The sequence below is a fragment of the Malus domestica genome, chromosome 12 (assembly GCF_042453785.1).
Source record: "Malus domestica chromosome 12, GDT2T_hap1".
NCBI classification, from domain to species: domain Eukaryota; kingdom Viridiplantae; phylum Streptophyta; class Magnoliopsida; order Rosales; family Rosaceae; genus Malus; species Malus domestica.
The window spans coordinates 15,899,937-15,926,071 of record NC_091672.1 but is presented as its reverse complement, the minus strand read 5'-3'; positions in this window follow the sequence as shown (position 1 = coordinate 15,926,071).

Below are 26,135 nucleotides of genomic sequence, written 5' to 3'. Positions count from 1 at the left end.
AAAATTGCTAGCAAGATGGCTGCAGGTGAGTCTTTTAGTCTTGCTATTCCGGTTTTAGCCAACATTTACAATGGCTTGAGCATTGTTTCGAACTCGGCAAGCACTGAAGATCGTGCTGCGGTGCTTCCTTACCACTATGTGTATGGTTGGTTGGGTGAATATTTTGGCACTCACTTTTCTTTGACGACTCTAGACAAGTCAAGGCCTTCTTCATCGACTGCAGCCAAGATGGGGCCTTTGATGACGAAGTATTCTGGCATGCTTTCCGCGAAAGGCCTTGATGATTTGCAGGCACGAGCGCTATTTGAAAGTTATGAAGATTTGAGGATGGACCCCTTAGCGAGAGTTGGCTCGGCGCGGCGAGGCATCGTAGACAATTCACATATCCGCTTGTCAGACTTGTCTTATCTTATAAGTCTTCGTTCGGGGTTTGTTTCTTTGCGGCAAGAACACCGGTGCATTGTTCAGCCATATAGTCCTCACCGTTTCAGCAGGCAATTTGGTTTTGTCCAAAACTTGCCAGGCAAGCTGAAGGAAAAGAACCAATCAGCATCCTTGCAGGCCGTGTATATGCATTGGGAGTCTTGTACCCGCGAACGTACAAATGCTGTTATCACGCTGCCAGTCAAGGACGAGTTCAAAAGTAATCCAGTGACCCGTGTTTATGCTCATTGGTGGTCAAAGGTATATTATAAGAACTTGGGGATGGCAAGTGGTACCAATTCTTCTTACTCGGGTAATGATATGTCGAGAAAGGGCTGTCATGTGGTTCCTATGCAAGCGGTAGCTCTTGATTGCACCAGTGCGGCTCCCTTACAAGATAGACCTGTAGCTTTAGCTCCTCAACGTCCATGCTTGTCTCCCCGACATCCGGATGCTTCTGAAGAGGCGGGAGATGAAGTTGACTCACACGAAGATGGATTTATTTTGCAACAGTGTCAACAAGTTTCAAACAAGCGACCACTTGAGGATGCTCAGGTAGACAGCGATATCAATTTTCGTCATAAGAAGAAAGAAGTGTTTAGACCTCCTCTACTCGATGATTGTGTGCCATTTGAGAGAGATGTATGTACTTCATTCCCTCTCGTGATTTCTTATGCTTTCATTATTTTGCTTTCATTTCTAACATCTTTCTTTGTCTTCTTTAGGTTGGGCCTTTTCGTTCTTTTGATTTGGCAACTGCAGATATTTATTCCTATACGGAGATGCTATTTGCAGGCAAACTACCTACAGATAGGGAGATCGGGGATCCGCCTGGTGCAGAGCTTGTTCCAAATCCGCCGAACTTCCCAAGTTTGCCATGTGTAGGTGAAGGTATGCAAGAACCCGTCATGTGTCCAACACCTTTACCAGCTAGCTCTGAAATCTCTTTGAGAGGGCCGAACCTTAGCGGTACTGAGCAAGTCATCCATCGCATCAGTCTCAGTGCGGCAATGGATGTCAAGAGCCATATAGAGGAGAGGATTTCTAAGTGCCCGTTGGAAGACCTTATTTTGCTTAATGAGGATTTGTCGAAGCTTGTTTCTGTTATTGACAACCTTAACATTGACTCTTCATCCTTGAAGATCAAGATTGCCGAGCTTATGGCCTCCTCGACTGAGTATGCTTCCTTGCGTGCCATTTCCTTGGAGAAGTTGAATCCAGATGTTAAAGCTCATCAGCTAGCAATAATAAACTCATCACTGGCTCAAGTCCAGTCTTCTCAGCAAGCTGCTTCGGGAGATTATCAAGTTACAGAGACTTCTTTATCTCATGTCCATGTGCGTTTAGATACGTTGGCGAGAGAGAGAGAGCAGTTGGCAATCGAAGCATCGCAACTTGAAAGTGTTCTTGCGGAGCAAGGAACTACACTTTCTCAGTACCAGGAGGAGATTTCACGCCTAGAACGAGAGAAATGCATGACTATGGAGTTGCCCATCTTGTCTTCCACCGAGGCAGAGACTTTAAAGACTTTGGAAAGCTTGCTTGAAGATCGTCTTCGTAGTTTTGGGGACATAGTTTTCTAGTATCTTTTTTTTTTTTTTTTTTTTTTTTTTTTGTAATATGGCTTTTGAAGCCGACTCCTTCTTTCAAAGAAATAAAGTATTTACATTCTTGAATTTACTCTTCATTCTTTAAAGTGTGTTTTTTTTTTTTTAGATGGTGTGACTGTACTTGAAGTTTTGACGTTTCAAGTTGCCTACGTACCCTCTGTTGAGGAGAGATCAAGTCATAACGTAGTTCCAATGCATTTTTTTTTTCTGATGATTTTGCCGTACACAGTTTATGCTCTTGCGGGCCAGGAGCTTTGGCTGTCGCCTTTTAGGGGTAGTAGCGCTTCAAGAATCTTCCATTGATAGGACTAATCTTCAAGCCGTCTTCTGCCATGATTAAGTAGGCGCCGTTGGTGTAAACCTCTTGTATTACGTATGGTCCATCCCACTTTGATGTGAACTTGCTTTTCGTCTTGTGAGTTGTGATGATAGGCCTACGCAATGCGAGGACGAGATCTCCAGTTTGGAAAGACCTTGGGCGGACCTTCTTGTTGAATGCCTTGGATAGCCGTGCTTGGTAGCATTCCAAGTGTTGTTGAGCTTCGAGCCTTCTTTCGTCGAGTGTTTCCAACTCTTGAAGGCGCAACTTTGCATTCTCTTTCTCAGTCAAGCCTTCTTGTATAGCCATTCTCAGTGAGGGGATTTGACTTTCGAGCGGTAGAACAGCTTCCACGCCATATACAAGAGAATAAGGCGTAGCTTGGGTAGGAGTCCTATGTGTCGTCCGATATGCCCAAAGTGCTTCGCTTATTCTTTCGTGCCAGTCTCTCTTTGTTCGGCCGATCACTTTCTTTAAGAGATTGCACAATGTTTTGTTGAATGCTTCTGCAAGTCCGTTGGCCGGGGCATGATACATGGAAGACTTATGCTGCTTGAACTTGTATTTCTCACATAGCTCATCCACGAGTCGGTTGGAGAATTGCTTTCCGTTGTCAGTGATGATGTAGCGAGGCACCCCATATCGGTGGATGATGTGCTCCTTGATGAAATGGACTACAGTTTCCTTCTTTACTTCCCTTAGAGGTATGGCTTCAGCCCACTTGGAGAAGTAATCTGTTGCAGCTAGGATGTAAGCTTCTCCTGCAGATGATTTTGGAGTAATTGGTCCTACGACATCCAATCCCCATGCATCCAATGGCCATGAAGCAGCTGTAGGGTGTAATGGCTCAGGTGGTTGGTGTATGAAGTTTGCGTAGAATTGGCAGGCTTGGCACCTTTTGGCATATTCCAAGCAGTCCTTCACCATGCTTGGCCAGTAGTAGCCCATTCTTTTGAGCTGGAAATGTAGTTTTGGTCCAGATTGATGCGCCCCGCATACGCCTGAGTGTGCTTCTTCCATGGCTTGATTAACTTCTTCCTCACCTAGGCATCTCAGAAGTACTCCTTCGAAAGAGCGTCGGTAGAGTGTTTCTTTGTAATAGAGGAAGCGAGGTGCTCGTCGACGTATTTCGAATCGGTGTCTAGGATCATCTGGAAGTTTTCCATGCTCTAAATAATCGATCAGCGGTTGTCTCCACTCTTCAACATCGACTGGAAGTACTGAGATGACATTTGTATCATCTAGTAGCATTTCAGTGACGAGGGGGATCACCCATCTTTGGCAGACTGGCACGTCTGCAGCTTCATCTTCTCTTAATGTCATGCTTGAGGCTAGGTTGGCAAGAGCGTCTGCCATTTGATTTTCTTTTCTTGGCACATGCTCTAGTGTCACAGTTTCAAACTCTTGTAGCAGTTGAGTTACCAGCCGAAAGTATGGGATGAGATCATCTTTCTTCACCTCATATTCAGTTAAGAGTTGATTGATTATGAGCTTGGAGTCGCCAAATATCTCAAGGGCTATGATTCCCATATTGATCGCCATTTGGAGTCTGATGATCAGTGCTTGGTACTCGGCGACATTGTTGGAGCATAATTCGCTTAGTTGAAAGGAATAAGGTAATATATGCCTTTGCGGCGACATGAATACTACTCCTGCCCCCGCTCCGTCTGCTCGTGCAGATCCGTCGAAGAACATCGTCCATGTCGGGAAGATGTCAATGTAGAACACTTCCTCGTCAGGCAAGTCGTCTGAGATTTTCCAATCAGCTGGGATGGGGTGATCGGTAAGAAAGTCTGCCAGCGCTTGTCCCTTTACGGCTTTAGCTGGGACGTAGATGATCTCATATTGGTTAAGAAGCAACGCCCATTTAGCGAGTCGCCCTGTCAAGACGGGTTTGGACATGACGTATTTGACCGGGTCAGCTTTTGCAACCAAGTGGATGGTGTACGCATGCATGTAATGCCTGAGTTTCTGGATGGCGAACACCAAGGCAAGGCACATCTTTTCTATTGGGGAGTAGTTCAACTCGGCGCCGGTGAGGGTTCGGCTGAGGTAGTAAAGCGCTCATTCTTTCTGGGATTCATTCTCTTGCGCCAAGAGTGCTCCAACTGAACTTTCTTGAGCGGCGATGTACAATATGAGTGGTTTCCCAGGCACAAGCGCCCCCAAGACAGGTGGACTTGACAAATACTTTTTTATGCTTTCAAAAGCTTTGTGGCATGCTTCGTCCCATACAAACGGAACATCCTTCTTCATGAGTCGGCTGAACGGTTGACAACGCCCTGCAAGGTTAGAGATGAAGCGTCTGATGAAGGCTAGCCATCCTTGTAGACTTTTCAGCTCGTGCAGGTTTCTTGGCTCAGGCATGCTTTGAATGGCCTTGATTTTTGATTGGTCAACTTCAATACCACGGTGCTTGACAATGAAGCCGAGGAACTTTCCAGAGGAGACGCCAAACGCACATTTTAACGGGTTCATCTTGAGGTTGTATTTTCGCAGCCTTTCGAACACTACTCGCAAATCCTTCAAGTGATCTGATCTTTTCTTTGTTTTGACCACCACATCGTCCACATAACATTCTACGTTCTTGTGTAGCATGTCATTGAAGATTTTCTGCATTGCGCGTTGATATGTAGCTACAGTGTTCTTTAGACCAAAGGGCATCACCTTGTAACAGTAGATACCTTTTGGAGTGCGGAATGCTGTTAGTTCCTCGTCTTCGAGAGCCATACGAATTTGATTGTATCCAGAAGAGCCGTCCATGAATGACAGTGCCTCGTGGCCAGTGGTTGCGTCCATCATGATTTCGATGATTGGCAAGGGGAAGTCGTCCTTCGGACAAACGTCGTTGAGGTCCCGGAAGTCTACGCAAACACGTATTTGTCCAGATTTCTTAAGGACGATGACGATGTTGGAGATCCACTTGGGGTATTGCACCTCTCGAATGAATCCTGCTTCGATTAGCTTGTCAATCTCTGCCTCGATTTGTGGAATGAGCTCGGATCAATAGCGCCTTTGAGTTTGCTTTATTGGTCGTGTTCCAGGCTTGACTACAAGATGATGCACAGCGATGACAGGGTCAAGGCCGGGCATTTCTTTGTAAGTCCAGGCAAAGACGTCTTTGTACTCTGATAACAGTTGGTAGTACTCATCTATCTCGTCTGCTCTTAGCAGTGCACTTACAAAGATAGGTTTTTGCTCCTCTTCTGTGCCCAAGTTGAGCTCCTTGAGATCGTCAACCGTGGCTTGCCCCCCATCCTCAAGTTGTGGTGGTGCAGCAGTGACATCTTCTTCAGGGGTCTCGTCTTCTTTGCCTTCTTGGATCGTGATGTGGAAGACATCTTGGACTTCCTCTTTAGTGTCGTCCTCTTGGGTTTGTTGGTATGCAGATTGTCCAGTATGGATTATGGTGCGCCTTCTTACTATCAGTGGTCCATTTGCGTCAACCTCCAAGATTGCTTGACGCTTCATCCTTGAAGGAATCGAGCTTCGAATATCGCCTTTTTCCTGCTAGCCTGTCGAGCTTTTCTTCCTTTGACGTTGTTTCCCTATTTCCAGAAAACTTCATGTTGTCTTCAAGTCTTTCCAAAGCTGATTGACGAGGAGGAGAGCTAGCCGTGGTGCTTTGCTTATTAGGTTTTGACAACCTTTCAAAAATAGAGATTCGAGATGTTGGCCTGTTAAGCCTCTTGAAGACGGAGGTTCGGTTTTGACCACCAATGTGAGCAAAGGCTGACGTTCTGGGTCTTGAACGTTTCATCCTATTGAAAATTGGCGTTTGAGGGGTGGATTTAGGCTCCTCTCGATCTTGTTCAATGCTTACGCTAATGTGTTAAGTGCTAGCATTTTTCGCTTTGCTTGAAATCTTCACGGGTGCATTTGGTGTGAAGCCAAGTCCAGCTTTGTTGTTGTTAACTCCGTAACCATGCTTTTTCAACTTCTTTTGAGTCTCGGTGAGGTCACGTTCTTTATTGTTGACGGTGTTTGAAACCTTTTTTTCAGGATTCGAAGCAGAAGCGAAGTCGTACCCAGCTTTTGACATGAGTTTGTAGGCGTTCGGATCAAAACCTTCTTCAGTCATCTTGGTTGGGAGAAAACTTGGTTCCGCTCTCTTTGGTAGAGCTTTTACGAAGCCTTGTGGTAATCTTTCAACCTTAGCGTTGTTTAGCTGTGTCAGAGGTAGGACTGCATTCGTCTTGAGCAACTTTACATTATCCATGTACCGTTGTGCATCGGCTTTGCTTGCTTCAGTTTCGAATGGGGATTGACCATTCTTTCTTCTCGACATCGGGATGTATCGGAAAACGGGTGTGTTTAGTACATTTGAAGGCGTCTTACTCCCTTTGGTTGTTGCAGGTTTAGCAAGCTCATCATTGTTCTTGCTTGAAGACGACATGGCTTCTTCTTCTTGCTTTTTGGGCATGGCTTGCCACTCCTGCTTTTTAGGTGTTGCTTTACCCATGGATTTGATCTCTTTTGGAAGAGCTTCGAGCACCATGTTTTCATCCATGTAGAACTTGGCGTCTGCGAAATGTGATTCGGCTTCGGTGAATGGTTTGGTGTCGCCATAGATCACCTTCACTCCTTCTCGGTAGAATTTCAAGCATTGGTGAAGGGTGGACGGTACTACTCCATTTGCATGGATCCAAGGCCTTCCTAAAAGTAAGCCGTAGGAAGTTCTTGCATCAATCACGTGGAATATCGTGCTTGACTTGAGTTCACCAATAGTCATCTCCACTCGGATCATGCCCATCGCTTTTTGTCCTCCTTGATTAAAACCTTGGATTAGTAGACGACTTAAGGACAGTTCATCCGCCTTGATGCCGATTGTAGTCATTGTTGACTTTGGCATGATGTTTATGGCTGATCCACCATCCACAAGCATACGGTTGACTTTGTGCTCCCTTACGTACCCAGAGACGAAGAGAGGACGGTTGTGAGGCTTGGATCCTAGCAGCAAGTCTTCGTCGGTGAAATGGATTGTGTCCTCGATAGTACAGCATGTGGCATATTCATGTGGCCGAAGCTTAAAGCCATCGTTCTTGCTTTCTTGCATTTCGTGGTCATTGGGACTTTCCAAGACCGCTGCTAATGCTATTCGCATCTTCTTTGGTAATCGTAGCGCTTCCTTAATGCTAAAGTGTGTTGGCAGACCTTCTTCGAGAATGAGAGTTTTTTCTCCCTCAGTGGTGATATCTTTGTCTTTTAAAGGTTCTTCTATTTCTACTTCGACCATGTGGCATGCAGCGATAGTGCACTGTTGGAAGAAGTCATTCGGGAAGTACTCGTGCAATGAGATAGGAATGCGTGGCTCTTGCTCCATAGGGTCCCCAGCATACATTGGCTTATCAACTTTTACGTTTCTTTTGGGCTTCCTACTGTTGCGGGGACGGTGCTTTCTCACTTGTTCCACCTTTTGTCTTATGGCTTGTGGTTTTGGTTTCCTTATTTTTTTGTAGGTCACCAATGTCCATCCTTCTTCATCATCGACATGTACATCTTGTTCGTTTGCCCCCGGTGATGGTTGCGCAGAAGGTATCGTGTAACTTGAGCATTGATAGGAATGGTCAGGTACTGCTTGGAGAGGCACGGGATCGAAAGATCCAAATGTAATTGTAGTAGTATATGTCGCGGCTGTGTCTTCGAGGTCGAGCTCGATTCGCCCTTGTTGTGCTAGCTTCATGATGAGCTCTTTGAGGACAAAGCATTTACCCACAGGATGGCTCACGATTCGATGGTACTTGCAGTATTTAGGATCGTTTATGCGATTCATTTCTTCAGGCCGCTTGCATTCGGGTAGCTCGATTACCTTCTTTTGTAGCAAGTCATCTAACATTGCATCCATGTCTGAGTCAGGAAAAGGGTATACCTTCTGCTCCAATTCCCTCAAGGTACTTTTGTACCTTTCTTGGGTACGAGGAGGCTCACTTTTCTTTATCTCCTTTGCTTTGGTTTTGGAGGAGATCTTGATAGGCGAGGAGGCGGTCTTGACGAGCGTAGTACTGATGGTGAACGCTTCCTTGGGGGGTTTCTTCCCAGTCTTGTCTACATTTGGGGAGAACACCTTATCCTTCTTGAAGTCGGTGATCGGCTCTTTCTTCCCGTGATGGGCAATACTTAGCTCCATGTCATGGGCACGGGTGGCTAACTCTTCAAATGTTCGTGGTTTGATGCCTTGAAGGATATAGTGTAACCCCCATTGCATGCCTTGGACACACATCTCGATCGAAGAGATCTCTGAGAGCCTGTCCTTGCAGTCGAGGCTTAGATTGCGCCATCGGTTGATGTAGTCCACTACTGGCTCATCCCTCCATTGCTTCATGCTTGTCAGCTCTAGCATGCTCACGGTGCGACGGGTGCTGTAGAAGCGGTTGAGGAATTCCCTTTCCAACTGTTCCCAGCTGTTGATGGATTCGGGCTCCAGGTCTGTGTACCACTCAAAGGCATTTCCTTTTAACGAGCGCACAAACTGCTTGGCGAGGTAATCTCCTTCCGTCCCTGCATTGTTGCAGGTTTCGACGAAATGTGCGACATGTTGCTTCGGGTTTGCTTTTCCATCAAACTGCATGAACTTTGGTGGTTGATAACCCCTTGGCATCTTTAGGGCATCAATCTTCTTGGAGTAGGGCTTTGAGTAGAATGATGAGGTATGTGAGCTCCCTTCGTACTGCGCCTTGATGGTGCTGGTTATCATCTCTTGCAGTTGTTGGATAGAAAGAGATCCCATGAGTGCCTCTGCTTGGCCTGGCTCCAGTTTCACATCGATTTTCTCCACCGGAGGCTCTTCATCCTCGTCGTTTTCCTTCTTTACTGAACCATCCCCTTGCTCGATTTTCACGTCGGGCTTTACATCTAGTTGGTTGACGAGTGCGGCGATTTGCTGGTCTTTTTCTTCCACAATCCGTGTTAACCTTGCAATTGCTTCATTCATATGAGCCAGCTGCTCATCGATTGAAGTCGCTCCAGTAGTCATGACTTGCATGGCTGAGTTGCCACTTGTGTCGGCATCGGAAAGCATGAAACCAGAGTACTTCCTTGGGCTTTCCTTCCTTGGCGCCTTTAGTGAAGCCAGGGTGATCACAGGTTCATGCCTCAGGTGCTCTTGTTCCTTCGGCGGAGTTGATGCAGAGGTGGAAGATGCGGCAGAAAGAGCTTTTGCCTTGCTTCGAGTTATGACGCCCGAAGTAACACCGCCTACGGTGATAACGTTCTTGTTCCTTGCATTGGCTGCGAGAACAACTTGAGCTTTCTTTGATGCCATTTGTGCTTTTTGCTGATTCAAAGATAGAGATGAGAGGTAGAGATAGTCCCACTGGGCGTGCCAAATTTGTAAACACGGAAATTCCTGCGATGAACGAGACAAGAAACACGTGTACAAAATAATATTTGTATTGATGATTTAGGGGTTACAATCTCTTCTACAAATTTAGCCTCTGATTCTATCTTTGCAGTGGGTGAATTTGATGTTGTTGGTCCAAAGGGCCGTCGGGGCTTGATCTTGGGATAAACAGTTGTGCAAATTTGTTGACGTCGTGGATCCAAAGGGCCGTCGGGGCTTGATCTCGGGATGAACGAATGATGAACGATGGACACTTTCTTCAAGGGCCGTCGGGGCTTGATCTTGAATCAGCGGAAGTTCTTCAAGGGCCGTTGGGGCTTGATTTTGAATGAGGATTTGACGAAGAACGAAGAGAGCTTTCTTGATCCTTCGGGATTTGCTTGGGAGCTTTTGAGTTTCAAAGCTTCAAGGTTGTGGTATGAGGTGAATTGGTTATGAATTGGTGTCCTTAAAATGAATGCCTTGGCCTCCTATTTATAGAAATCCAAAACTTGATTTTTTGGATTTAAATAATTAGATGAAATAAATCATTTCTGCCAGGTGTTGACACGTGTCCCGTTTGATGACTTTTTCGATTTATTTTGATTTTTTCGTTTATTCACATGCTATGTGTAAAATTTATGTGACACATAAACATTGAAATTTTAATTATTGATCAACATTTATTTTACCGAAATTTCGATGTCTACAGTTCATTTTGCCAAATTTTATCCTTAAGATGATTGTGTGGATTTCATGAATCTTCTAATTCAACTTGACAATTATAAGCATGATATGAAGATGCATAGTGAGTTTCATCATTGAAAAGAATTATTGATCTTTGAAAAGAATTGGGAAGATCAAGATGAGTGAAAGCTACAAGTATGTGTATAAGCTTTTTAATTGGCTTTTGGGGTTGTCGGTTTCAATATTGTGAAAACACCAATGTATAACAAAATGAGAGATAAATGGTTGAGTGGTAGCATGTTGTTTACATTGAGAGATATGTTTTTGCTTTTACTAATAAAAAGCATATTATGCGGCTTTTCATGACATAAAATCTCACCGACCACCTGGACACATGAATTGCGATATGCTAGCCGACACCTGGAAGGTGATGAAGCCATAAAGTGTGGTGATGTGGAAAATGTGAATAAATTAAAACCTCAAAGTGACTAATTTAGAGTGCGCATGTGAGCGAGGATTGAACCCATATTACACAAGTGATGTCAGAGCATAGCTACATTGCAGTAAAAGAAGGGTAATGACATTTATACTAAAAGGAGAAGTCTCTTACATAATAGCTTTTGCCAACAATCCTCGTCGTCACGAAACCTCTGCCACTAAAATCCTAGAGGGGCGAAAAACAAGGATGAGTGGGCCTAACAAATAAAGTTTTGTAACATATTTTCGAAAGGTGTAACCCCTTATTGTAAAACAAGTATATAGTTTCCCAAAAAATACTATAATACTAGTATGTAATACGGTACCCTGCAACAAAAGTGAGTTAAAAGATGTATAGTACAACAAGTTTCCTCAACATTAAATCTCCAATCGATATTATAAGAAATCACTGCTCATTAATTCATGTAGCCACACAAGTTCATTTTAGAGATATTCAGACAATAGAACAGGCTGAGTATAGGTTTTACATTCTAGTCCTACATCACATGAAGAACGGGAGCTAAATTTGGTTCAGCTTCTGAGAAGCTCACCGCTATGAAGAACGGGAAGGTGGATTCTATAAATACATCCACCCTTAACCATAACAACAAGATCAGAAAAAATCTATCCAAAGACACTACATTCACATCTCACAACTCCATACACTCCCTTCCCTTGGTCGAGACATTCACCAATCCTAAATACATTCATAACCTTTCCATATATCCATACAAATCCTTAGACACTCGTGCTGCAACAAGGTGGTGAAAACGAAGGTCTTTGGCGTTTCAAGCTTGAAACTTTGGAGCGTTTTAGGTGTACGTCGTTCTTGTTTTAAATGTCTACTTTGTTATTTTCTGATTTTGTTGCAATTATGAGTAACTAAACCCCCCTTAGCTAGGGGGAATTCGAAACCCTATGACATCATGTCACTCATGCTAGGAATTGAACTTAATGCGATCGTTTATAAGCGACCTTCACTACATGTGAATATAAGTTTGTAACGATTATGTGAAACTTCCTTATATTCTAGCAACGGATTTATGCATGCTAATTAAGTGTCGACCCTTAATTAACAATTACAAATAAGTTATCAATCTAATAATTAAGCCAATTGCATTCACGATTCAAAGTTCATAACTGGAATTTATCAAATTATATTTCACACATAGTCATGGCTTTGAAATCACCCCTAGACAAAAGGGGTTTAGCCACTCATATTTACAACAAAATGAAAGGAAATTAATTTAAACATTAAAAACAAAAGAAAGAAAACATCTAAATGCTCCAACGATCCAAGTTGGACAGCAAGCACGTCCAAGCACTTTCCTTCCATTTCTTTGCTACGGCACAATGTGTTGGTGAGTGTTTGAAGGTTTGTTTGTATGGAGGAATGGATGTGAAGATGAATGAATGTGTTTGGATGAAGGTTGTGTTGAAATGGGAGTGAATGATCTAACCAATTATGAACTAAATTTATGTTACACACACTTCCTTTTATAGAGAATGTGCATGGCAATGGAGGGGAACATGGAGTGGTTTAGCAATTGAGTGCAATGATGCATGAAATATGAAATGATGGAGGGAACAAGGAATGGTGTAGCAATTGAGTGCAATGAGTGGTGTTTGAAATGATTCAAAGGTGAAAGTGAAGTAATGATGCAAAGCATGGGGGTAAAATGGAGTGGTGTTGTAGCTAGGGAACATGAATGATTGTGCACATGGTAGAGAAAGGAAATTGAGGTGGAATGATGCAACAAATGAGTCAATGGAGGGAACATGAATGATGATGCACGGCATAGGAATCCAAAGGGAGTGAAATGGTGGTGCACATCAATGATGGAAAGGTGAATGGTGGAGTGACACCCCTTTGTGGCTGTGCTCTTTGTCCTTTTTACATTAATTCTTCTTTCTCTTTAACACATTCCTAGCATCTTTAGTCTTCAATTTCGTCTATCCACCTTGCTCCATGCATGTGCTATTCATTACAAGCCCAAAACTGCTCCAAAATGCATCAAAATGCATCTTATTGCTTCATAAGGCCTATGGACCTACAAACACACGAAAATAGCTTAAAATACATAATTAACTAAGAAATAACAACATAAATGCATGAGAACAAGCTAACTCAGTCGCATAAATATGCTGAGTCTATGCATGTTGATCAAGATGCTGTCAAATGTGCTAAGGAAGCCGAAGTGGCATTGGTGGCTCAGCTTCGCTCGGCTGCAAAAAAGATCGAAAAGTTCAAATCTGAACTTGCTGTTTTGAAAGGGTCTGATGTCTCTGCCCTCACTTCTTTGCAGTTGGAGATCGCTCATCAGAAGGTTGCCCATTTGAATGCTAGGCTTAATGAGACTCAGGCGATGTTGAAAGCTGCAGAGAAGGAAGTCAATTGTGTTTCTTTGGTGGTCGAGGACCTTGAGCATGTCAATTCAGAGCTACGATTTGCTTGTTTTGCCTAGGACAATAAGCTTATCTTCATGCATGCTGAAATGTCTCGTCTCAAGGAGGTTGCCAGTAAGTTTGAGTCCAAGGAAGTGGATCAGCAAGGTGCGCTGTCTGCTAGCGAGAACCTAAAAAAGGAACTGGATGAGCTACAGGGTGCTCACACTAGGCTTTTTTAGGAGAATGTGCAGCGGAAGAATGAGAAAGATGGTCACAAAATGGCACTTGCTTCTTGTCAAACCGATTTCTACAAGCTTTGCTATGTAACCTATATTCAGGGCAGGCCGTTGGATTATGAGTTTTCCAAGAAGGACTTCGAGACTTTTTCCATTTCTCCAGTTGATCTGCTTGATTTCTCGTTTCAGGCTGCCTTTGGTGGAGCAGCTAAGGGTCAGGCAGTCCAGGTAGGGATGGCTGAGGATGAGTTGATGGAAGCTTTGGTTGCTAGGAGCAGTGTGGCTGCTGAAGGCATGGCAGTCGAGGAACCAGTGGTTGCGCAAGCTACCAAAGAGTAGTCTTTTTGCTTAGACTTAGGTATTTTCTTATTTTCCTTTTTGTTCTGCTTTTTTGAACTTTGTTGGCCTTCAAGCCGGTTTATCAATTTGATAGAAATTTAATAAACAGCTTTCCTTGTTTTGCTTCATCCTTCCGTTTCGCCTTGTTTTTTGCAAAACTTTATCCTAGGACGGTCGACTGGGTAAGCTACCTCAATGAAGCAACCGATCCCACATCGTCACTTAGTTTTAGCTTTGTCTTCTGGGCTTCTAGAACTTTACCTACAAGAGGAAAAAGTGCGAGATTTCTAACTTATAGAGTCAGCAGCCGAACTCGTTACCTCCGTAGGAAGCAGGCAAGTTCACGTAGCTACTATAATTGTGAATCTCGGCTTTGGATGGCTCCATGAGCTTTAGCCCTCTCGGGACCTATTGCGAAATTTTTTTAACCTATAGGGCTAGCGGTCGAACACGTGCTTCTCGTATAAAGTAGAGGAGTTCATGTAGCCATTATGGTTGTATTTTGGCTTTCGAGTGGCTTCTTGAGCCTTGGCTTTCCTAGGGCACATTGCGAAGCTTTTAACTTATAGAGTTGTTGGCCTGACTCATGCTTCTCGTAGGAAGCAGAGGAGGTCCGCATAACTGTTATAGTCATACCTTGGTTTTGTCCCAGCAAAACTTAAACCGTAGATCGTCGGCCGGAAGTGCTGCTTTTAAGTAAGTAAGCAAGTTCGCGTGGTCATAGCAGTTGTAAGTCTCGTCTTACAAATTGCCTTGGGCTGCCAGTCGTTGGTGGAGCATCTTACATACAGAAGTAGATGACCCAGATGACAACACAAGTCATAGAAACTCAGTGCATCCAAAGCAAAGAAACCTCCAACCTCCAAAGCTTTCTAACATCCTTCGTAAAGACTCATTTTGGTAAATTTCCACCCTTTCGTATGTCAATAGTAAAGTGAGTGTACATATTCAAGCAATTCTCCAATCTTAAGTAAGTTTTTTTTTCCTTCTTCTTAGTGTGTTTGTTTATTTAGACTTCTTGTTCAAAAAAGGAAAAATCATTATAGTTATATTATTATCATGCTAGATTGACCACTATACTTTGAGTACACTATTATAGTTGAATGTTTGCCCACAAATAATTGGACGTTAACTGGGGTACTTTTGAGCTTAGCACATATGAGTGCAACCTTTGTGGCCTTATACCTGCATTGTGAGTGGCTAGCATGTTGCCCACAAAAAAGGTTTTAATTCTTCAAAATTGATTCGGTAGCGACTCCTACAAAAAATGTATCAGACCACGGGTGCAGTTTTCTTGTCTACTAAAAAAAATATTAAAAATACTAATGCAAAATATAAACTGTATACAAAACACATAATTTACTAGGTATTACCTTTTCCGGAACTTTCGCCTTCCATTCTCTTCGACGAACGATCACCTGAGTCGGCCATCGTGCTTAAATTTAAATAACAACTACAATTGTAACCCGGGAAAAGGTTTGAGAAATATCGACAACAAAACTGGTTATTTATAGGAAGCTTGGCCACCTTACCCCACAAACAATTCGTCGTGCAAAATCCCTCAATAAATGCCGCATTGATTTCTCTGATACAATGGCATTGAATATTCTGACTCAAATGATTGACAGTCTGGAGTAAAAAACTTGCGCAACAAACACTTTGTCGTGCAACATTTCAGCGAAAAATGTTTCGTCGCACATTATTTTTGCAACAAAAACAAAGACTTACCTGCATTTTTTTCCTGCAGTTAGTGCCACTACGTTGTTTTTTCGTCGTGCAAAGATCTTTTTTGCAACGAAAATTGTCGTTGCGCAATGTTTGACAATATTGTGCGACGGTGTCTCACTTTCATCGCGATTGGCTACCTATAGTGACAAATTTTGCTTCGTCGTGGAAAATTCTGTTGTGCAAATAATTTTTTCTACTAGTGCCACGACATTTGATGAAAACCAAAAGCCAAATGCTCCCTTTTTTCTAACAATTTAAAGAGGTGTGTTGGTCATGCAAAAGCAATAGTAAGGGTAAGACATAGTAAGATGTTCATGCGCTGATCATCCTTCTTGCATAACAAAGAAAATGGAAAAATAAAGATGTATCACATTGAAACCTAATGGCGCACACAAAAAGATATAAACATGACATGACCTTAATTAAAGACAAACTTATCACTAGAAAATGTTGTTTTAAGGGATAAAATAAATAGTAAAATATGCACTCATCGTTAGGATCGATGGTACTAAGGGATAGAGAAAAACACAAAGTATAGTAGAAAGATAGAAACCACAGATTTACGTGGTGCCTAAGTCCACAGGGCAGCAATCAATCTTCCACTATATCAAAATAATGGGTACTCAAGAATAATCTTTCGAAGCCAAAGACAATAGTCGATGAATACAAGAAAGGATAACACCCCCTCTCTCTAATACTAAATCTTACTCACACAATTTGTGATGGAACACTATCATTCTTAACCTTGGAGTGGAAAAACCTCTTAGAACTCTCACTTTCTGTTTTGAAGCCGTATGCTTACTTTTTTGGATGATCTTCAATGGTGAAATGCCACCTCTATTTATATGCTTGGATGGAACATCCTAGTGAGTTCAAGAATTAACTTCACGACTATAATTAACTTCACCACTATCAAAGGAAGTCTTAACATTCATGCACCATCCAATGCATTAGCCTTGGAACTCCATTTATTCATACACCACATAAATTTCCCATGTTTGATTAAACTTAAACCGTAGATCGTCGGCCGGAAGTTCTGCTATTAAGTAAGTAAGCGAGTTCGCATGGTCATAGCAGTTGTAAGTCTCGTCTTACAAATTGCCTTGGGCTGCCAGTCGTTGGCGGAACGTCTTACTTACAGAAGTAGACGACCCAGATGACACCACAAGTCATAGAAACTCAGTGCATCCAAAGCAAAGAAACCTCCAACCTCCAAAGCTTTCTAGCATCCTTCGTAAAGACTCATTTTGGTAAATTTCCACCCTTTCGTATGTCAATAATAGAGTGAGTGTACATATTCAAGCAATTCTCCAATCTTAAGTAAGTTTTTTTTTCCTTCTTCTTAGTGTGTTTGTTTATTTAGACTTCTTGTTCAAAAAAGGAAAAATCATTATAGTTATATTATTATCATGCTAGATTGACCATTATACTTTGTTTGAGTACACTATTATAGTTGAATGTTTGCCCACAAATAATTGGACATTAACTGGGGTACTTTTGAGCTTAGCACATATGAGTGCAACCTTTGTGGCCTTATACCTGCATTGTGAGTGGTTGGCATGTTAAATCATGTCGAGTTCCATACGCAAGGTTTTACGTCTAGTATTTATAATGGTCATCCAACTATTTTCTATAGTGAGGAAAATCAGCAAGCAAATAGTATTGTAGATCTTATTATTAGTCAAGATAAAAATATAAAACTAGAACATATTAAGGATTATAATTTATTAAATTATTTATAGGAAAAAATAATAAAAACTATTAGAAACAATTTAGATAATATTACATGTCAATTAGAAGATAATAATAAAAATAATAAGAGATATCCAGTAAGAAAGAAATAAAATAGCTCATTGATGTTATAGATAGTAAGACCAAGTAAGTAGAAAATAAATCATTAGAAATAACCCACCACCAATCGATCTGCTACTTTTGTATCCGATTCTTTCTCTAGATCAAGCGAATCTCGAGCCCTAATCGAGTAATTGTTAATTCTTTCAAATTACTTTCAAAATAAAAGGTTTTGCTTCGAATTAGTTTTCGAATCAAGATTGGTTTCCTTTCTTCAATTTGGGGATTTTCGTTTCTAGGGTTTGTGAAAATTGGGGTTTTTCGTTTCGAATTAGTTTTTAAAAATAATACATATGTGGCAATGTGGTCCCAAGACTACCCGAGTCTGAAAAATATACATGTGAAGGTCTTTCAAGGACCTTCCGAATGTTTGGTAGGAGTCCTTCTTGTGCCTACTAAATATTTGATGTAATGCATACTATGCATATTATGACATGTTGCGTCGACAAGATTCGACAAATTCTCTCTACATCACTCATAAGATTGCTTCAGCATATGCCGATATCTGTGGACATGTTCACAACAAACCCACTAATTGAATAAATTGATTTTTTTTATGCGCTTCATTCTTTGTTCCTATCTAAAAAACTTGTATTTAACATTAGAAACCCCAAGGTTAGTGGAGCCAAGAATTATTTGGTGGGTGGGCTGAGATAAAATTATTACTACGAAATCAAATGCTTAATTTTGTTTTTTTGTTACCTGCATAAAGTTGTATACTAATAAACCTAAAAGTAATATTTTGAAGAAAAGAAATTATAACTGTGCATGACTTAAGTTTCAACTAGATTTAACAAAGAAATAATTTAAATTTGCAATTTGCAATAAAAAGAAAACATATATCATCAATCTTATTCAACTTAACAAATAAAAAGAAGAAAAAGTACCAATTTAAGTTGTGCCCTTCAATCCTTAATATAATTGAAATCCTTTGTTATTTCATTTGAATCAACATTTTCGGCAAACCTTTTTTATAACGTAGACAACCATTGAATCTGCTAGAAACTCACTCTCTATCTTGTTGCGAAGTCTTATTTTAATAAGATTCATTGCTGAAAAAGCTTGTTCAGTACTTGCTGTAGAAATGGAGAGAGTCAATACAAGTCAAACTGACCTATCAATCAAATAATACTTTAGGACCTCTTCAATAGATGCAGAAGGTGTACACTCTCTAATTTATCATCATTATCTCTTTTTCTAAAAAATGAATTGATAGTTCTAAACCTCTTCATTAGACAAACGGTTGGACCTAACACAAATTGAACAACAATAACACAATTGTATATGATAAATTGAGCACCACTAGTACAAGTTACAAGTTAATTTTACAATCATCTTTGTAACATTATCCTCGTACTCGTACTTTATATTTTGAAATCTTAATTCATCTTTTTTTGTTACATACTATTGTTTTTATTGGACCTTGCTTCATAAGATTCAAAGATCTATAGGGACGAAGCTAGAATTTTATATCGAATTATATTTTTTTCCGATTATTTCATAAAAAGTGTGTAATTTTGTGGCAGTTCTAAAAATAGTATGATTACTTAATTTAATTTAAAAAATAGTGTGAGTTATTTTGTTGTATTTCTAGAAATAATGTTTATTTTGTTTCTAGTGTGGGTTATCTTGGTTTAGTTTTAGAAATAGTGTGAGTTATTTACTATAGTTCTAGAAATAGCGTGGGTTATTTTGGTTCAGTTTCAAAAATAGTGTGGTTATTTTGTTATAGTTCTAGAAATAGTGTTTATTTTGTTCCATTCTAGAAATAGTGTTTTTGTTCAACTTTCATTAAAATGTGTGACTTTATTGTGGTTCCAAAAATAATATGGTTTAATTTAGTTCACTTTCAGAATGTTTTGTTATAGGTTCAGAAATAATGTGAGTTATTTTGATTCAGTTTCATAAATAGTGTGAGGTTATTTTGCTATAGTTCCAGAAATAGTGTGAGTTCTTTTGGTTTAGTTTCATAATAGTGTGGTTTAGTTTCAAAATAGTCCAAACAACTAGTATTTTTAAGTTTAAATAACTAAAACTCTCCCTATGCTAAAGCCCACCTTAGCTTTGTTAGTAGTTTTGCTGTTGCTTTTAGTAATTTAAAATTAGCAAACTTCTCAAAAGAAATTACTTTTATTTTTATTTTTTTATTATCAAACTAACTTTTATTTCACGGGTTGAAACGAGTTACTCGCGACTGTGAAGAATTTGTACCTCTAACTCGATAACGACTTGATCAGTTAATGTATTAATCCAAAACTCACTATTTTTGTGTTATTTCAAGTCAAGTTAACATGCCTGTGTAAAAGTGTAGCCATTAAGAACATACATGAAATAGACTTGAGTAAAAGCTGGTAAAGGTGCCTCGAAAGGAGGTGTGCGGTGCTCTGGTGACGATTGAGCCATGTAGCTGGATCGCTGCCCGAGAACTGACCGGCTAATCCCTCCTTCTCGTAGCACTGGTTACGAATCCGGGGATCTGGTCCGGCTGTCGTGATTTACTGGGGAACGGCGAGCGAAGTTTTGTCCCTTTGACGGCTCGAGGGCAGGAGGCTTAGATGCGGAAATCTGGATCTGGTGGAGAACTGAGAGGAGAAAAGGTACAGGTGGCTGGTGATTACGGTGGTGACCTCTGAGGGGTGAGTGGGTTGCGGATTTTCTGACTGGGCATGGCTGGGGGAAGCCCGAATGAGGATCTAGAGGAGTTGGGGACACGATTTGGGACCAACCTCATCCTGTCGGAGAAGGAATAGGGAGGCGTGTGCATTGAGAGAAAGGATGTCGAATGTGCTCTATTAGGGTTTCAATTCACCCTGATTGCAGAAGTTCTCACTGCTAAGGCAGTGAAAGAGGATGTGTTCGTTGACTGCTTTATGTCCCTTTGATGCGGACGGGAGGGGGTCTCGATTAGGGAAATTGGAGATTGGAGATTTCTCGCTCGTTTTGCGGGGAAAAGGGATCTGCAAAGGGTGGTAGAGGCGGACATGCCTTGGATGTTCAAAAATGACCTTGTACTGGTGGCGGATCGAACGGAGAGGGGGCTGAACCGAGGGACCCCTCTCTCCTTGGGGGTGTTCTGGGTCCAGCTGCATAATGTACCAGTGCTCAGTATGACTCAAGCGGTAGCCGAAACAATAGGAAGTCTGATGGGTGAGGTTCGATCGGTGGACAAATCTGGGAGCCGAGACTACATTGGAAGATTCCTCCGGGTGAAAATTGGCTTCAATGTCCGCGAGCCTCTAATGCGGGGGACCTTTGTGACCTTTCCCGATGACGGTAAGATCTGGATTGACTTCAAGTATGAATCGCTTCCTAACTACTGTCTCATTTGTGGGAAGTTGGGTCACCCAACTAGGATTTGCAAGGAAATTTTGGATGAAAGACCAGACCCAGGAGATTGTACCAAAAAGTGGAATGAGGCATTTGCGTTCCGTGGGTTAGATGTGGTGTCGGACCTGAGAGGTAATCCCCTGGGAGCTTGACCCAGGAGCAGAACATCCTCTGGGTCAAATGGTGGACGGAGTGGATCGGAGCGGTGGAACGAGGATCTGGGTGGTGGAAGACGCTCCGGGCGGTCATCGACGGCGTCAGGAATGGGATGTCAACCCCAAAATTTGGCTAGTAGATCTCTGAGCGGTAGTGAGTGCACCGCGCATTTGGAGGAGGAGGTTATCGACACTGCAACATCACCAAGCAAGCCTAGGTGGTCGTCTACCAAAATGGGTCACATAGATAATGTGCTTGCGGGGAAAATCTGACATCAACGGCTAGCTGAAGAAGAGGCGAGATCAGCGAGAGAACTGGCTTTCGATGCAGGTTTAATTGGGCCGGGGGGTACGGTGGCAGCGGGAGCGGAACACGTGGTACTTAATGACCATTACGAGCAGGAGGGACGGGTGGATTCGGTAAGCACGACTCTGAATGGAGCTTCTACGTTTGATCTTAACCTTGTGCCTGGCGTCGGTGAGGATGGGGACAGTGAGACTGCTAGACGGAGGGAAGCTAGCGATGATCGGGGGGGCGGAAGTGGGTGTGACTCGGCTAAGGATGATGATCCCTTTGAGCTAGAAGCTATCATTGAAGCGGTGATGAACGAGGATAAAGGCAAAAAGAGAAGTGCCCGAGAGGTGGAGTTGGATGAGGTTAACCCCTGTGTGGAACCTAAAAAAGCTAAGCTAAGCAGGAAGACATATGTTGAGGCGGAGGAGACCAGCCGTGAGGGGTCTCCCACGCCCAAATGAGACTACTTACCTGGAACTGTCAGGGTATCGGGGGTGACCTGACAGTTGACAACCTGCTGGAGCAGAACCGGCTCCACACCCCTGACATTGTGATTTTGCTAGAAACCAAGAATAAAAGCAGTAGATATGGGTATCTTAAGAAACGTTTGGATTTGGAGTACATGCACGTAGTAGAACCTCGGAGCATTGGGGGAGGCCTCTGTGTTTTCTGGCGGGATGCTTCCCTGGTTACTCTGGTGAAGTTTGAGGACTTTGTTATTGAAGTTAAAATTTGGGATGAGCACAAGATGTGTCACTGGTATTTGTTTGCAATCTACGCAAGTACTGATGAGAAGAAACGGCGGGATCAATGGGGGTATCTGAGTAGGCGGCTTGGAAACAACAGGGGGAAAACTCTTCTCATCGGGGACTTTAATGACATTCTGTGTAATGATGAGAAAGAGGGGGGCAATTACAGACCGACGTCTAGTATGCGTGACTTTAGAGAGTTTGTGGCTCAAAATGAGCTCATGGACCTGGGTTTTGTCGGCTATCCGTTTACGTGGCGGAACAACCAGGAGGCGAAGCCTATTCAGCAATGCCTGGACAGGGGATTGGCTACTATGGATTGGCAGGACCTTTACCCAGAGAATACAATCAGGCACGTGGTACTGGAAGGGTCTGACCATGCTCTGTTATTTTTGTCCACGGAGAAAGTGAAAGCGTGGAAGGGGAGGAAATTCTCTTATGATGCACAATGGAGCACAACGGAGGAGTGTAGGCAACTGGTGGTAGAGGAATGGAGAGATAAACATGGGGGGTCACATGCCTTTCGATTTTGTGAAAAATTGAAGGCCCTAAGGCACAGGCTTAAGGATTGGTATCGGGGGAGAGGAAGGAACTCAAAGAAAGTCATTGAGCAGCTGAAAGAGGAGATTAGAACGGCTTATATGTCTACTGATTTTGCATCAGAGGCGGTTAAGATGAAGGAGCGAGAGCTCAGGGCCGCCCATCGAAACGAAGAAGCTTACTGGAGGGTGAAGTTGCGTGCCCAATGGTTAAAGGAAGGTGATAAAAATTCTAAGTTCTTCCATGCTCAAACCCTCAAAAGAAGGAGGCTCAACCAAATCAAGGGGTTGGAGGATGTAAATGGAGTGTGGCAGGAGAACGAAGCAGCGATATCTTCAATTGCTACCTCTTATTTTGAGGCTTTATTTAAGTCGAGCAGCCCTGGGCAAATCGATGAGATTGGGGACTGCCTGGCACCACGTGTGTCTGCTGAGGACAACCTTGCCTTGACGGCAGCGGTGACTGAGGAGGAAATCAAAATGGTTGTCTTCCAAATTCCTCCGATTAGAGCCCCGGGCCCGGACGGGTACTCTGGATGCTTCTACCAGGATCATTGGGATACTGTGGGCAAGGATGTAATCAAGATAGTCAAAGCCTTCTGGCATTCTGGTACTATTCTGAGGAAACTTAATCATACTAACCTTGTGCTTATCCCTAAGGTCAAGTGCCTAAAGAACATGACACAATACCGGCCTATTGCACTATGTAATGTAATCTACAAAGTCATTGCCAAGGTCCTCACTAACCGACTAAAGACGGTGATGCCAAAGGTGATTAGTGATAACCAATCTGCCTTTGTGGCAGGGAAACAAATTCAGGACAACATTTTGGTGGTCCACGAGATCCTACACTCGCTGCTTCATCAAAAAAAAGGTGACCAGACTGGCATGGCTATTAAGCTCGACATGGCTAAGGCGTACGACCGCGTGGAGTGGGTGTTCCTCTTATCCATGATGGCGAAATTGGGGTTCGCTCCCCTTTTTTGCAACTGGATCAAAGAATGCATTTCCACGGCCTCCTTCAGCATCCTAGTTAACGGGAACCCGACTGGGCTTGTTCTGCCGGAGCGAGGGCTGAGACAAGGAGATCCCCTATCTCCCTATCTCTTCCTGCTCTGTACGGAGGGTCTGTCCATGCTCATCAGGCGTGGGATTGAGCGGGGTGCCCTCCACGGGTTTAATGTGTCGACAAATGGAACCCCGATCTCGCACCTGTTTTTTGTGGATGACTCGGTGTTATTTGGGCATGCGAATGTAGAGGAGGCGAGAGGCATGGTAGAGGTGCTGCGAACATATGCCCGTGGCTCTGGCCAAGCTGTTAATCTGTCCAAAAGCTCGATTTTCTTCGGCTCGAAGACCTCGAACCGGGTGAGGATGAAGATTGGCCGGACCATGGGAATCCAATGTAAGTCTGGTTTTGGTAGGTATCTTGGGCTGCAATCTGACTTTGGTCACTCTAAACGAGTGGTTTTTGAAGAGGTGCGGGACAGGCTTGAATCTAGGCTGGCGGGTTGGGCTGAGCAATTTCTATCACAAGCAGGAAAGGAAGTCCTAGTCAAGGCAGTGGCCATGGCTATGCCAAACTATGCCATGAGCTGTTTTAAACTACCCATTGGGGTATGTAGAGACCTGGAGAAAGCTATCCGGAATTTCTGGTGGAGGGGGAGCGAGCAGAGAAAGGGGGTCCATTGGATTTCTTGGGAGCGGCTAATGAAGCAAAAACGAGTCGATGGGCTGGGCTTTAGGGATATCCAGTGTTTTAACCTGGCGTTCCTTGCTAAGATTGGGTGGCGACTCGTCCAGAACCCGGGGTCTTTGCTCGCTACTGTTCTGCAAGAAAAATATTATCCTGGGAAGTGCTTTACTGAGGCGGGAAAGGGTAGGAATACGTCGTGGGGTTGGAAGGGTATTTTTTATGCCCGAAAGGTGCTCCTACACGGACTGCGGTGGCGGGTCGGGGACGGGGCAGACATCAACATTAGGGAGGACCCGTGGTTTCCTAGGCCCTCTACGTTTAAAGTTAAGCCTTTAGTAAGCCTGCATGCTACTATGGTAAGCAAGTTAATTGACTCGGAGACCAGCTCTTGGAAACAAGATCTAATCCTGGAATGCTTTCACCAGGATGATGTGGGACCTATTTTAAGCATTCCCTTAAGCAAAACTGGGTGCCGGGATCAGATGGTGTGGCACCACAATGCGAATGGGGTCTATTCAGTTCGATCGGGGTACGGAGTGGCTATGAACCTCATGGAAAATGGTGATATGGGAAAGAAAGGCCGTGGGTTTGCCAGCGACAAACCAAAGAACTGCTATGCTTGGAATCTGATCTGGAAGTTAAAGGTACCTAACAAAATTAAAATTTTTATCTGGCGTTGTTGTAACAATGCTCTGGCTGTTCGTCGTAACCTGAAGCGGAGACATATGAGGGTAGACAACGTCTGTGGAGTTTGTGGTGCCATGGATGAATCGGAAACTCATCTTTTCTTCCGATGTCACCTTAGCCACCTATTCTGGTTCTCCTCTCCGCTTCAGTTGAATTCCTTTATGCTAGCAGGGGCAGACTTCCTATCTAGCTGGGAGTTGTTCTGGACTCGGGTTAAGGGGAGGGACAACGCGGAAGAGATCATGCAGGAGTATGCCTTTGGGTTATGGAGACTGTGGAAAAACAGAAACGAGGTGGTTTTTAATGGGGTGCACCGGCAGTCCTCGGAGCTTTTGGAGGTTTGGAGCAGGAACATCTCTGAATTCAGAGATGCTACACTCTGCGAGCCTGTGGGAAAGCAGCCTGGGAGCCAGTCGAAGATTGCTCCCCTGGACCGTGGGGCTTGTAGATGGAAGAAGCCGGCGTTTGGGATCCTCAAGGTCAATACGGATGCCTCGTGGTGCAAGACCACCCTCCGCACGGGGGTGGGCTGGGTCTGCCGCGACTTCGCTGGTTTGCTTCAAGGTGCAGAAGGCTCAGGGGCTGCACTGTGTCACTCCGCGGCTGCCGGGGAAGCTACTGCGATCAGGACTGCCCTCTTGGCCTGCATTGACCACGGGTATGATAATGTTGTTATTGAATCTGATGCCAAAGTGATTATTCAGATGATCAAGCATGAAATTGATCTGGATTTCAGTATTGAATGTATTCTTGGTGATATTGAGGTGCTAGCGCGTAGGTTGAGGTCAGTTTCGTTCTCTTACGTGCCTAGGGAGGGCAATGCTGCTGCTCACTCGGTTGCTAAGTTTGTTTTCAAGGAGGGTCGTGAATATGGGTGGGACTGTATTGGGCCTGAATTTTTGTTTAATATCCTAGCCCATAATGTAAACCTTTCTATTCGTATCTAATATATTTCTATCTTCGGGAAAAAAAAAAAACATGCCTGTGTAAAAAATTGTGTGGTGTAGGACCATGCTTAAAAAATGAAACAAAAGCTAAAACCCAAACTAAAACTCAAGTACTAGTAGACCACGCCTAGAAAATGGAACAAAAGCTAAAACCCTAACTAAAACTCAAGTACGAGTAGACCACGCCTAGAAAATGGAACAAAAGCTAAAACCCTAACTAAAACTCAAGTACAAAAGAAGCCGGAAAAACGTTAGGTATAACTGATGGACAGTCTTTGAACAAAAAAAAAAAAAAAAAAAAAAAAAAAAGACAGTCCCGTTCTTCAAGCCAGCCGTCAGATGTAATCCAACGGTAGAGAAAGAA